Below are 10,595 nucleotides of genomic sequence, written 5' to 3'. Positions count from 1 at the left end.
GGCTTCCCCTCAGTTAACTGGAGTCCCTGAACTGGACGTCTGCACCGTGTTTGTGCTGTTGGAGCCATTTGGAGCATTTTAATGCAATTATCTGACCAATCATTTGGCTGCTGTGGCTTCATTGGACTAACAGACCATCCAAGAAGGTGGAGCTCCAGTTTGCCGAGTGAAATTGCCTTTGATTAGCTGTTGATTAGCATGTATGTGCGTGATGCTCCCATTCAGTCTGTAACTGTGTGCTCCGCTCTGTGGTCACTTGTGGTTCAAAAGGTGGAGAACATGAACAGCAGGTTTAAACTAATTTTCTCCATCCGTTATTTAAATGTGTTATCAGCTGACTCTGATAATGAACATGTGGACTTTAAAATCAGTGACATGAAGCTGGGACGGTCCATCAGCCCCCGAGTCTGTGTGAAGGTGAACGCCTTTGTCTTTAACTGTATTTAATATTTGTGAAATTTTTAAACCGATTTGCTTCTTATTCTCTCCTCCAATCTGTTCTTAGCCTCATTGTGTCAGTCTGACACACTTTCCTCTTCTTTGTGCGCACACGCACACACACACACACTCACACACTCTCACACACACACACACACACACACACACACACTTCCCATGCACTTCCTCAGTCAACTGCTCATTAACTGGAGCCCATTTATTTTTATATTTAATAACATATTTATTGTTACAGAATCTGTTTCACTTGGTTTTCTTTTTAAAGTGAGAACAAAGTAAAAACAAAGTCTTGAATATAAATTTAATATAATTTAATATCTGAACAAAAAGACTAGAAAATACTGACAAAATGTCTTTTTAAGAGTTGTTAAAATATGATGTATGAACTACTATAAAATTTCACAAGATCAGAATAAAATATTTTTAAAAATGCCTGAAAAAAATAATAAATTACAGCATTCAAAAACTTTAATAAAATGTCAAAAACAAAAAATATTTCTGAAAAAAAAAATAAAATTTAGAAAATATTAAAACATATTTTATTTAGAATTTATGTACATAAATTGTACATAATCTGAATAAACATTATTAATATGTGTTAAAATGATGACTGGAAATATGTCTGTTTTTAGGCCTTTTTTTAATTCAATAAAAAGCCTAAAAATTAATAAATAATCTAAAATAATTTGGTGATAAAATGTCTAAACATGTTTTAAAATATGTCCAAATGTTTACAACACTAACATAATGTTTTAAAAATCTGAAAGGATCTGACTCATAAAGAAGCAAACAAAGCTCGGACTGAGGTGAGTGGACGTTTGCTTCTGTCACCGTTTACGGTGCAGACGGGACGCAGACGCAGAACAAAAGTTAACAGGTTTATTTACAATGAAGCAAAGTTTTTGGAAGCTGAAGGATTTCCAGCTATTTCTGTTGGTCCACAGTCTCTGCACAGGGAACACTCCCAGGATGGGAGCTTCCTTCCTCTTAAACAGCAAACCAGATGATTACCAACAGGTTAGTTCATTAATCCCAGGTGTGCAGGATTGCAGGGCGGGAGCAGAGGCAGGACCCACCCCTGAAACACACACACACACACACACACACACACACACACACACACCACACACACACACACACACACACATACACACACACAGATAGATAAACTAAAGAGTGGAGAGAAAGCGAGCCAGCACAGGAGGACTGGAGGACGACAACATTGTCTCCCACTAACAGGTATAAAGGTGATGAAGACTGGCTGATGAAGGTCTGAGGACTTTGTCTGTAACCCACAGTCCTGGAATTCCCTCCTTCCTAATTATCCCAGCACGGGTGGAAACTGGGGGAGGAAAGGGGTCAGGGAAGGAAAAGGAGTGACAGATGGAGGACGAGAGTGAGGCATGCAAAGAAAGGGATGGGGGGGTGGAGATGTTAGGAAGGGAGGGTGAAGAGGAGGTGGAGCAGAGACAGCGGCTGACTGACCACACGCGTCATAATTATGTCTAATAATGAATTAATTAACAGCTGAGCTGAGAGAAAATTACAGTCAGATTTAATCCAGAAAATGAATCATCTTCGAGATGGGAAGTTATTCCAGTCACAAAGAAACTACAGCCAAGGAAGCGCAAAAGAACGAAACCCAAAGACAAGCTAACTAATTCATTCATAACTACAACAAAATGCCTCAGTCACATTGAGTAGATAATATTTTAGACAATACTGAGATAGATAATATCGTGTGTTGGGAGAGGATGAGAAATTCTGCCGAACGTACAAAATAAAAGTCAGGTTAGAAGTTTTTCTGTCATTCCAAGTTTTGTGCATTTTATCACAACAATCCTTTTTTCTATCAGACACTTTAGGCCAATTTCTTCTTGGAATAAGCTTTAACCCAGTTTTACCTCAGGTTAAAGTTTAGTCCAGTTTTACCTCAGATTAAACTTTAGTGCAGTTTTACCTCAGGTTAAACTTTAGTCCAGTTTTACCTCAGATTAAACTTTAGTGCAGTTTTACCTCAGGTTAAACTTTAGTCCAGTTTTACCTCAGATTAAACTTTAGTGCAGTTTTACTTTAGGTTAAAGTTTAGTCCAGTTTTATCTCAGATTAAACTTTAGTGCAGGTTTACCTCAGGTTAAACTTTAGTCCAGTTTTACCTCAGATTAATCTTTTGTCCAGTTTTACCTCAGGTTAAACTTTAGTCCAGTTTTATCTCAGGTTAAACTTTAGTGCAGTTTTACCTCAGGTTAACCTTTAGTCCAGTTTTACCTCAGGTTAAACTTTAGTCCAGTTTTACCTCATATTAAACTTAAATCCAGTTTTACCTCAGGTTAACCTTTAGTCCAGTTTTATCTCAGATTAAACTTTAGTGCAGTTTTACCTCAGGTTAAACTTTAGTCCAGTTTTATCTCAGATTAAACTTTAGTCCAGTTTTACCTCAGGTTAACCTTTAGTCCAGTTTTATCTCAGGTTAAACTTTAGTCCAGTTTTACCTCAGATTAATCTTTTGTCCAGTTTTACCTCAGGTTAAACTTTAGTCCAGTTTTATCTCAGGTTAAACTTTAGTGCAGTTTTACCTCAGGTTAACCTTAGTCCAGTTTTACCTCAGGTTAAACTTAGTCCAGTTTTACCTCAGATTAAACTTTAGTCCAGTTTACCTCAGGTAACTTTAGTCCAGTTTTATCTCAGATTAAACTTTAGTCCAGTTTTACCTCAGGTTAACCTTTAGTCCAGTTTTATCTCAGGTTAAACTTTAGTCCAGTTTTATCTCAGGTTAAACTTTAGTGCAGTTTTACCTCAGGTTAACCTTTAGTCCAGTTTTACCTCAGGTTAAACTTTAGTCCAGTTTTATCTCAGATTAAACTTTAGTCCAGTTTTACCTCAGGTTAACCTTTAGTCCAGTTTTACCTCAGGTTAAACTTTAGTCCAGTTTTACCTCAGATTAAACTTTTGTCCAGTTTTACTTCAGATTAAACTTTAGTCCAGTTTTATCTCAGATTAAACTTTAGTGCAGTTTTACTTTAGGTTAAAGTTTAGTCCAGCTTTACTTCAGACATCCAGCAGAATAAGAATGACAAAGCTGAAGAAAACCTTGGAAAACTTTATTTATACATCTCACAAATCAAATATTCACGAGCCAAAGTCCTCTCTCCTCACACCAGTGATTACTTATATTGACAGGCTGCATGAAAACAGGTGTAACCTGCATCCTGATCATTTGATGGAGGCGTACACCTGCAGGCCGGAGGGCTGAAGCTGGAAGTCAGGATTAGGGTTGGGGTTAGTGTGGGGGGGTTTAAGGATGAAGGGTCACCAGCACTCAGGGTTAAAGGTCGATGACATCAGTGTCTTTCTCTGCCGTAAATCTGCTGAGTGAATACTAGCAGCTTCTTTGGCGCTTTGGCTCTTTGGCACTTCCTGCCTCACTGCCCACCTGCTCCCTGGGACAGTTTTAGGAGGAAGTGGCTAATTGAATTCAAAACGCAAACCAAACAGTCGCTCTGTGACATTTAATTGCTCATTTAGGTCGAGCTTTTAAATTAGCATAATGCACTTAGCTTATTGAGCGAGACGGCACGCGTTTGTATCGTGTGTCGGAGGTGGCGTGATGCCTGAGGCTGGTGGCGGGTGGCTAAAGAAACGGGTCAGACACAGCGAGTCTCCGTACAGTATTAAATTTTTTAATCATTAGCCATTAGAGCTAATGGCAGCAGGCAGACTGCAGCTTTCTCTGGATGCTGCTGTTTGTCTGGCTTGGCCTCATGCACTTTAGGGCTGAGATTACACAATGCAAATGAGGTTCTGTGTGTGTGTGTGTGTGTGTGTGTGTGTGTGTGTGTGTGTGTGTGTGTGTGTGTGTGTGTGTGTGTGTGTGTGTGTTGGGGGTTGCAGACCTCATATAAGAGTATATGGTTCAGACCCCCAGACACAGACTCAGTCTAATTTGAAAACTTTAATCCCGACCCAGGCGCTGTTTACATCACTGAATTAGGTTAATCTATTTGCATAAATGTGCATTTATGAATAATTAGTGGGACACAGAGTGGGGGGAGGAGGGAGGGGTGCCGACGCGTGGCCAGACTATTGTTGCCGTTGCCAGCGGTAAACAATAGAGCTGCAACAACAATGAACAACAAAAACGGCGCGGAGCTGCAGCCGTCTGCTGCCTGAATTACTGCTATCACTTACAGCCCGCGGCCGGCCGAGCGCACGCACCAGCAGCACGCCCTCAATTTCATCACAGCTGCCTCTTTAATTGGTCCCATTAACTCCCAGTTCGAGTGCGCGGCTGCCGGAAATCTTAGAGCTGCTCCTGATGATGGTTTGGATTCATTTTCCAGCAGCCTCGGATCTGAGAATAAAATTGAGCAGCAGGCAGGGGTGAACATCAGCAGATTTTATTAGAAACCAAACCAGTGAAAACAAGCAGTCTCTTATTAATGTTTCAATCCTGAATGTGTTTTTACAGTTTTCTCCTCTGAGCCCGTGCTCATGTCTCAGTGTCAGTCTTTCCTGTGTGGTTTCGTTAGCTGCCTTCCTGCTGTCTTTGTCTTCAGTCCCTCCATCTGAGCCTCTGCAGGCCTCTGTCAGATTCAGCACATTTCTGGATTTGTTTATTGTTAAATGTTAACTTTTTTAAAATGCTGCCACATTAATCTGTATTTTATCCTGTAGAACTGAAACACAAATAATGAAGCAGAAAAATGTCACAGTTTGCGCAAAAGAAAAAGTTTAATGAGTTTAATGAACTTTCAGGTAAACAACAGGTGAGCCTTTGCAGCAGTTCAAGCAAAGGATTTCTCCACAGGACCAAATCCAGCCACCACAATGTTTGTAGGCAGGTGAGTGCTTTCTGTTTTCACAGGTTTCAGGCTCACATAAGCAGTTATTGTTTCCACAGGTGTTACCACAGGTAAGTCTTTGTTGCTTTCTGCAGGCACAGATGCAGGGGAGGAATCTCTGTTTGTTGGCAGGCTTGAGTTTAGGTCAGTGCTCTCAGATTTCTGCAGGTCTGAACTTGGGTGAGGGTTTCTCTAAAAACTGGGCAGGCGGGCACACCAGGACTGAACCTGTGACAAAGGAGGACAGGTGAGGTTAGTCTGTGGCACAGGTTAGCAGGCAGGTAACAAAGCTTAATCATCCAGCCAGGAGTGGAGAGGAGGGCCGAGGTTATACACTGTTGCTAGGTGTAGATGGGAAACAGGAGTGGCAGTGGACACAGCTGTGACATGAGCCACTCATAAAGCCTCGAGCTGCGTGCAGATATGAAGAGAGGGAAACTGCGCACTCCTCTGGGATTTCCTGCTCCTCGCAGACACTGACGGGACCAAAATCTCCAAAATGAACTTCCTGTTTTATTCAGTCAGAGCTGAAAGCAGCGACTGGGACCACAAACTCATCAGGAAAGAGTTCACTGAGCTCAGATCAGCTGAGCAGGACGACTTCTGTCCAATCAGATGTCTTTCACGACAAGAAGAGTCGCCCCCTGCTGGATGTTTGAGAGCAGGAAGGTTTCAGGCTTGCATCCATCATGTGATAATGACCTTACGAACATACTGCATTATACTTGCTGTGAAGGTTTATCTGTTAGACTTTTATTGTGTTCATATTGAATGTTTGATTCAGCGGTCACTGCTGTCCTCACAGGTACAGAAGCTTTCCTCTGAATTATGAGATAATTTAATCTCTTCTTCTGCTGACTGAGGCGCACTCGTTCTTCTTCGTGTGCAGATTATAAACTAAAGCAGAACATCGGTTTGAGCGGTGTAAGCTGAAGAGGCTGGATTAAACTTCACCACACAAACTTATGTTCACTGGTCAAACAATGTGGATTACCATTATGTGCAGGAGGAGACTGATTGATTATGAGCACTGAATAATCTTCAGATTAAGGTCTCTGAATATTTTGGTTTCTCTGAGCTTTTGATCAGTTTATCTTCATCCCTCATTTTTTATTCCTTTTGTAATTAACGTGCAGCTGCAGTGGGGCGACTTCAATCACCACTGATCGCAGGTCAGCTTTAAAGCTCTCAGGTTGACTGACGTCATCCAGACTCCAGGAAATGTGTTAAATTACATCTAGAACATCTTTTCAGTGGAGCAGCGCCGGTGTTTGGGGTTGAAGCTCTTCTGCGCAGATAGAGATGTTCCCCAAACCAAACCAATGGTGCCGTCCAGCAGCTCCGCCAGCCCTGACGTAGCACTCCTCCAGTCACTGCCCACAGCTCGTGGTCACAGGTGAGGGAATATAGACGGTCACATCCAGCGGTCTCTTTATCCCCACCTGTTCAGGTCTTTAGATTTTGTGTTTCCACTGAAGCTGAACTACTTCCACACATTCTCAAAAAGCTGCCACTAAAAATTTGGCTCAAAAGTGGAACCTGTGTCGGGGGCTTTGCTTCGAGCTACAGTCACCGGTGATGTGCAGATGCAGCCCACAGACTGACCCGGTTCACCGAACAGCAAATGGACTGCACGCCGTTTTCATGCTTTCAGCTTCATCTTCAGCTTCATCTTCATCTTCATCTGCAGGTTCGTGAGATCGAGCTGAGAGGAAGCATTTACAGTTCAGACACAGACGTCAGTTCTTTCATTATGCTGAAATAAAAGCTCTAATTTAATGAAGTACATCATCCCTTCAGAGCAGCAGCAGCTTTCACAGAGTCACACATTTGAACACAATTCAGCTCAGTGTCATCCATCAGAACCTTTATCTAAACCTTCCACATCTCCATAACACCGACCATCTGTCTGCAGGATACAGAAATCAAAGGTAAATCATAATGAATAATAATAATTGCTCTGCAGGGCTGCCTGTTTATTTCCTCCTCAGTTACTTTCAGAGATGTGTGTTGAAGAGTTCAGACTCATGTTTGGATGTGACAGATAACAGCCCGCCACCCGTCCTGATGAATGGATGTGACTGTGAGCGACCGCCCGCCGCTCTCCAAGCTGCTGCTCCTTTCTGTGAGGCGTCGTCATGGGGCCGGACCACTCTCAGGGGAGACCCGCCTCCTCCTTTCACCCGGAGCAGCTCGGTGTGGGCGGCCCGCCCCATCCACGCCAAAATAATCAATGAACCCACCCTCCTTTCACCAACACACCACCGCTGCCATGAGGAGAGGCCATGAAAGTTTCCCTGAATGTGTTCAGGACAGAAAGAGAAACCACCTGCTGCACGAGGAACAAACAGAAAGCCGTTTATCCCACTTTAGTCCCTCTGAAGCTCCTCCTCCTGTAAAAGACCCCAAGTCAGACATCTGAGGAGATATGAGAACGATTAAAGTTCAGGTGAAGGTTTAACTTATAACTGTTACACACCATAAATCCGTACATTTAAGTACTGTCCAGCCGACGCGTAGAGGACAGGAAGATGTCATCACCAGCAGTCACAATGAGAGTTAATGTTCCCAGTGGCCAGCCAGCCAGAGAAGCCAGCCAGCCCGCCAGGGAGCAGCCAGCCCAGCCAGCCAGCAAGACTCCAGGAGCAGCCAGCCAGCAGCCATGCCAGCCAGGGAGCAGCCAGCCAGCCAGCACCGCCTAGGGAGCAGCCAGAGCAGCCATCCAGCCAGGGAGCAGCAGCCACCGCCAGGGAGCAGCCAGCGCAGCCAGCAGCCGCCAGGGAGCAGCAGCCATCCAGCCAGCCAGCCAGTTCTGAGCCAGCCAAGAATACAGCCAGCCGCAGGGATCACCAAGGCAGTCCAGCCAGCCAGGGAGCACCATCCAGCCAGGGAGCATCCAGCCAGCAGCCAACAGGATCATCCATCCAGCCATCCATCCCTCCATTATCATCCAGCCATCAGCATCCATCCATTATCAGCCATCACCTCCAATCAGCATCCATTATCATCCATCCATCCATCCATCATCCCTCCATTTATCATCCATCCATCCATCCATTTATCATCCAGCCAGCCATCAGCGGTCATGAGAGCAGTGTTGTGAAAAATTAGAATGAATTCAGATTTAAGGCTTCACTTTTCTGTCATGGTTCTGGGTCCTTTTGACCCTGTGTTTTGTTTGTGCTTTGTTTTTTATTGTATTTATCTTTTCTGGGTTTCTTTTGTTATGTTTTGATCTCTAGTTCCTAAATTCCCCAAAGGTCAAAGATCTCCATCCTGTCTATCTGAACCCGTTCAGGACAGCGAGGGATTGTAAAAATAATCAAGAACAGGGTATCTCCTCCTTCAGAAGATCTCTGAGCAGTATCCTTTGCAGAAGTCTGAGGTCTTTAACACTCAGCTGGGCCTTTCCAAACATGCTGATCCTGTTTGCAGGATCAGAACATTTTATCAGTGAAATAACGATTATGACATCAGTTCCCACAGATTAAAGAAGATAACGAGCAGACTTGGATCTAATACTGCTTGTTGTGTGCGGACGTTATTATCTTGTTTGTGAGTGATGGGACGAAAACAGCATCCTCTGATTAACCCGCCGAGCTCTGTTTTCATGTTTCTCCACAGCTCATTAATGTGTGAGAGGAGAAGAAAAACTGGAGCCGGATGCATAAACGAGGAGTTATTTCCACCTTGGATGTAAATGCTGTGCTGATGAGAGCGAACGAGCTTCAGCTCCACCAACAGGACAGAAAATCACAGCTCAGAATTGGAAACAAAAAGCAGAAATATCAACACTAAAGAAAAAACTGCTTATTACTGATATACAAATACTTACTGGTTTTACAGTATTTTTCTTATTTTCTTGTGTAAGTTTTATAGGGAAAGGCTCTGAACTGTGGCAGCTGCTACAGTTTCATCATGCTCCGTGTTGGATGACAATAAAAGCTTTCTATTCTATTGTGTTCTATTCTATTAGTTCAATTACATTTAGAATAACTAAGCTACAGGCTGAAGAGACTGAAAACCAAACTCTAGAAAATACAATAAAAAAAGATAAATAAAATAAACCAAGAAGTTAATAAAATATAAATAAAAACATAAACAAGAAGACAGAAAAAATAATTAAATTAAAGATAAAATGATCTGATTTTTTTAAAGTAAAAATAATACAAATTATAATTTAAAAAGTAAAATAAATAAATAATAAATAACAGGATAAAAAGCAAATATAAATGTGCATCTACTGAAATAAAACAAACTGAAAATAATGCAATCCGTTAAAATGATGTTGGCCTGCTGTTGTGTTTGTGTGACGATGGTTATTGTGTGCTCAGTGTGCTGATTTCACTGCAGTTGTGACTGCGTGGAAACTTACAGCTGATTGGCTCCAGCCTGAGGACCACGGCCTGCAGCATCCACCTGCAGAGGATCGCTGGCTGCTCTGACCCTGAGAGGGTGGAGGTGCTGAGGCCCTGACCCATTTTTGAAGGAGGGTTCAAAATATAATCAGTGTAACCCTCAAAGGTGAATGCAGAGGAAGATGAACGTGGTGCGTTCAGGGTCTCTGATAGCGGGTCCAGAGCTTTCAGCTCTTCATGAAGTTCTCATCAGTAATCAGCTGCAGATGTTCATGTTTACGAACGCTGCATCGCACTGATGACCAGTAAAGTCTTATTGTTTGTGAGCTAACAGTGGGTCCTGGAGCCGGTGTACTGACCTTTGACCTGAATGGTCAGGAATGATTTTGGAGTCTGTGTGCTCCTCAGGCTGCTGTCTGAAGGTTGGAGGGTTCGTGTTTTTATGACTCTGCTTTAATTTAAGAGCAGCGACATTAATGAGAGCATGAACGTGCGCTTTCAGAGCATTTGGATGATTTCTGTAATCAGCTCAAACTGTGACGTCCACAATAAAACAGACGAAGAAGAACAGATTTACAAACAGCCCAAATTTGCTTTAATTATCTCTGATAAGCAGATTCCTCTAATTGCTTTTTAAAACCAGTTGACCATTTTTACCTTCTTACACACACACACACACACACACACACGTATATAGGGTGCCTGCCAGCCTGCAGTCAATCCTGAGGGATTAACTGCCAACTTGGCCCTAATTTCCAGCCTGACTTTCATCAGGAGGAGCTTCGTTTTCTGCCCAAAGAGAAAAACAGCTGATTTTCACTGTTTATCCGCATCAGCTGTTTCCTCTCAGCTCCACAGCCCTAACCCTACCACCGCTCATTCTATTTCCTGCTTTATTGCCTCTATTTATCTTTATACTTATTTTATTCTTCCACCTGAT

Source organism: Archocentrus centrarchus, chromosome 15 (assembly GCF_007364275.1).
Source record: "Archocentrus centrarchus isolate MPI-CPG fArcCen1 chromosome 15, fArcCen1, whole genome shotgun sequence".
Classification (NCBI taxonomy): Eukaryota; Metazoa; Chordata; class Actinopteri; order Cichliformes; family Cichlidae; genus Archocentrus; species Archocentrus centrarchus.
The sequence above is the reverse complement of the archived record's forward strand: the minus strand, read 5'-3'. Positions refer to the sequence as shown.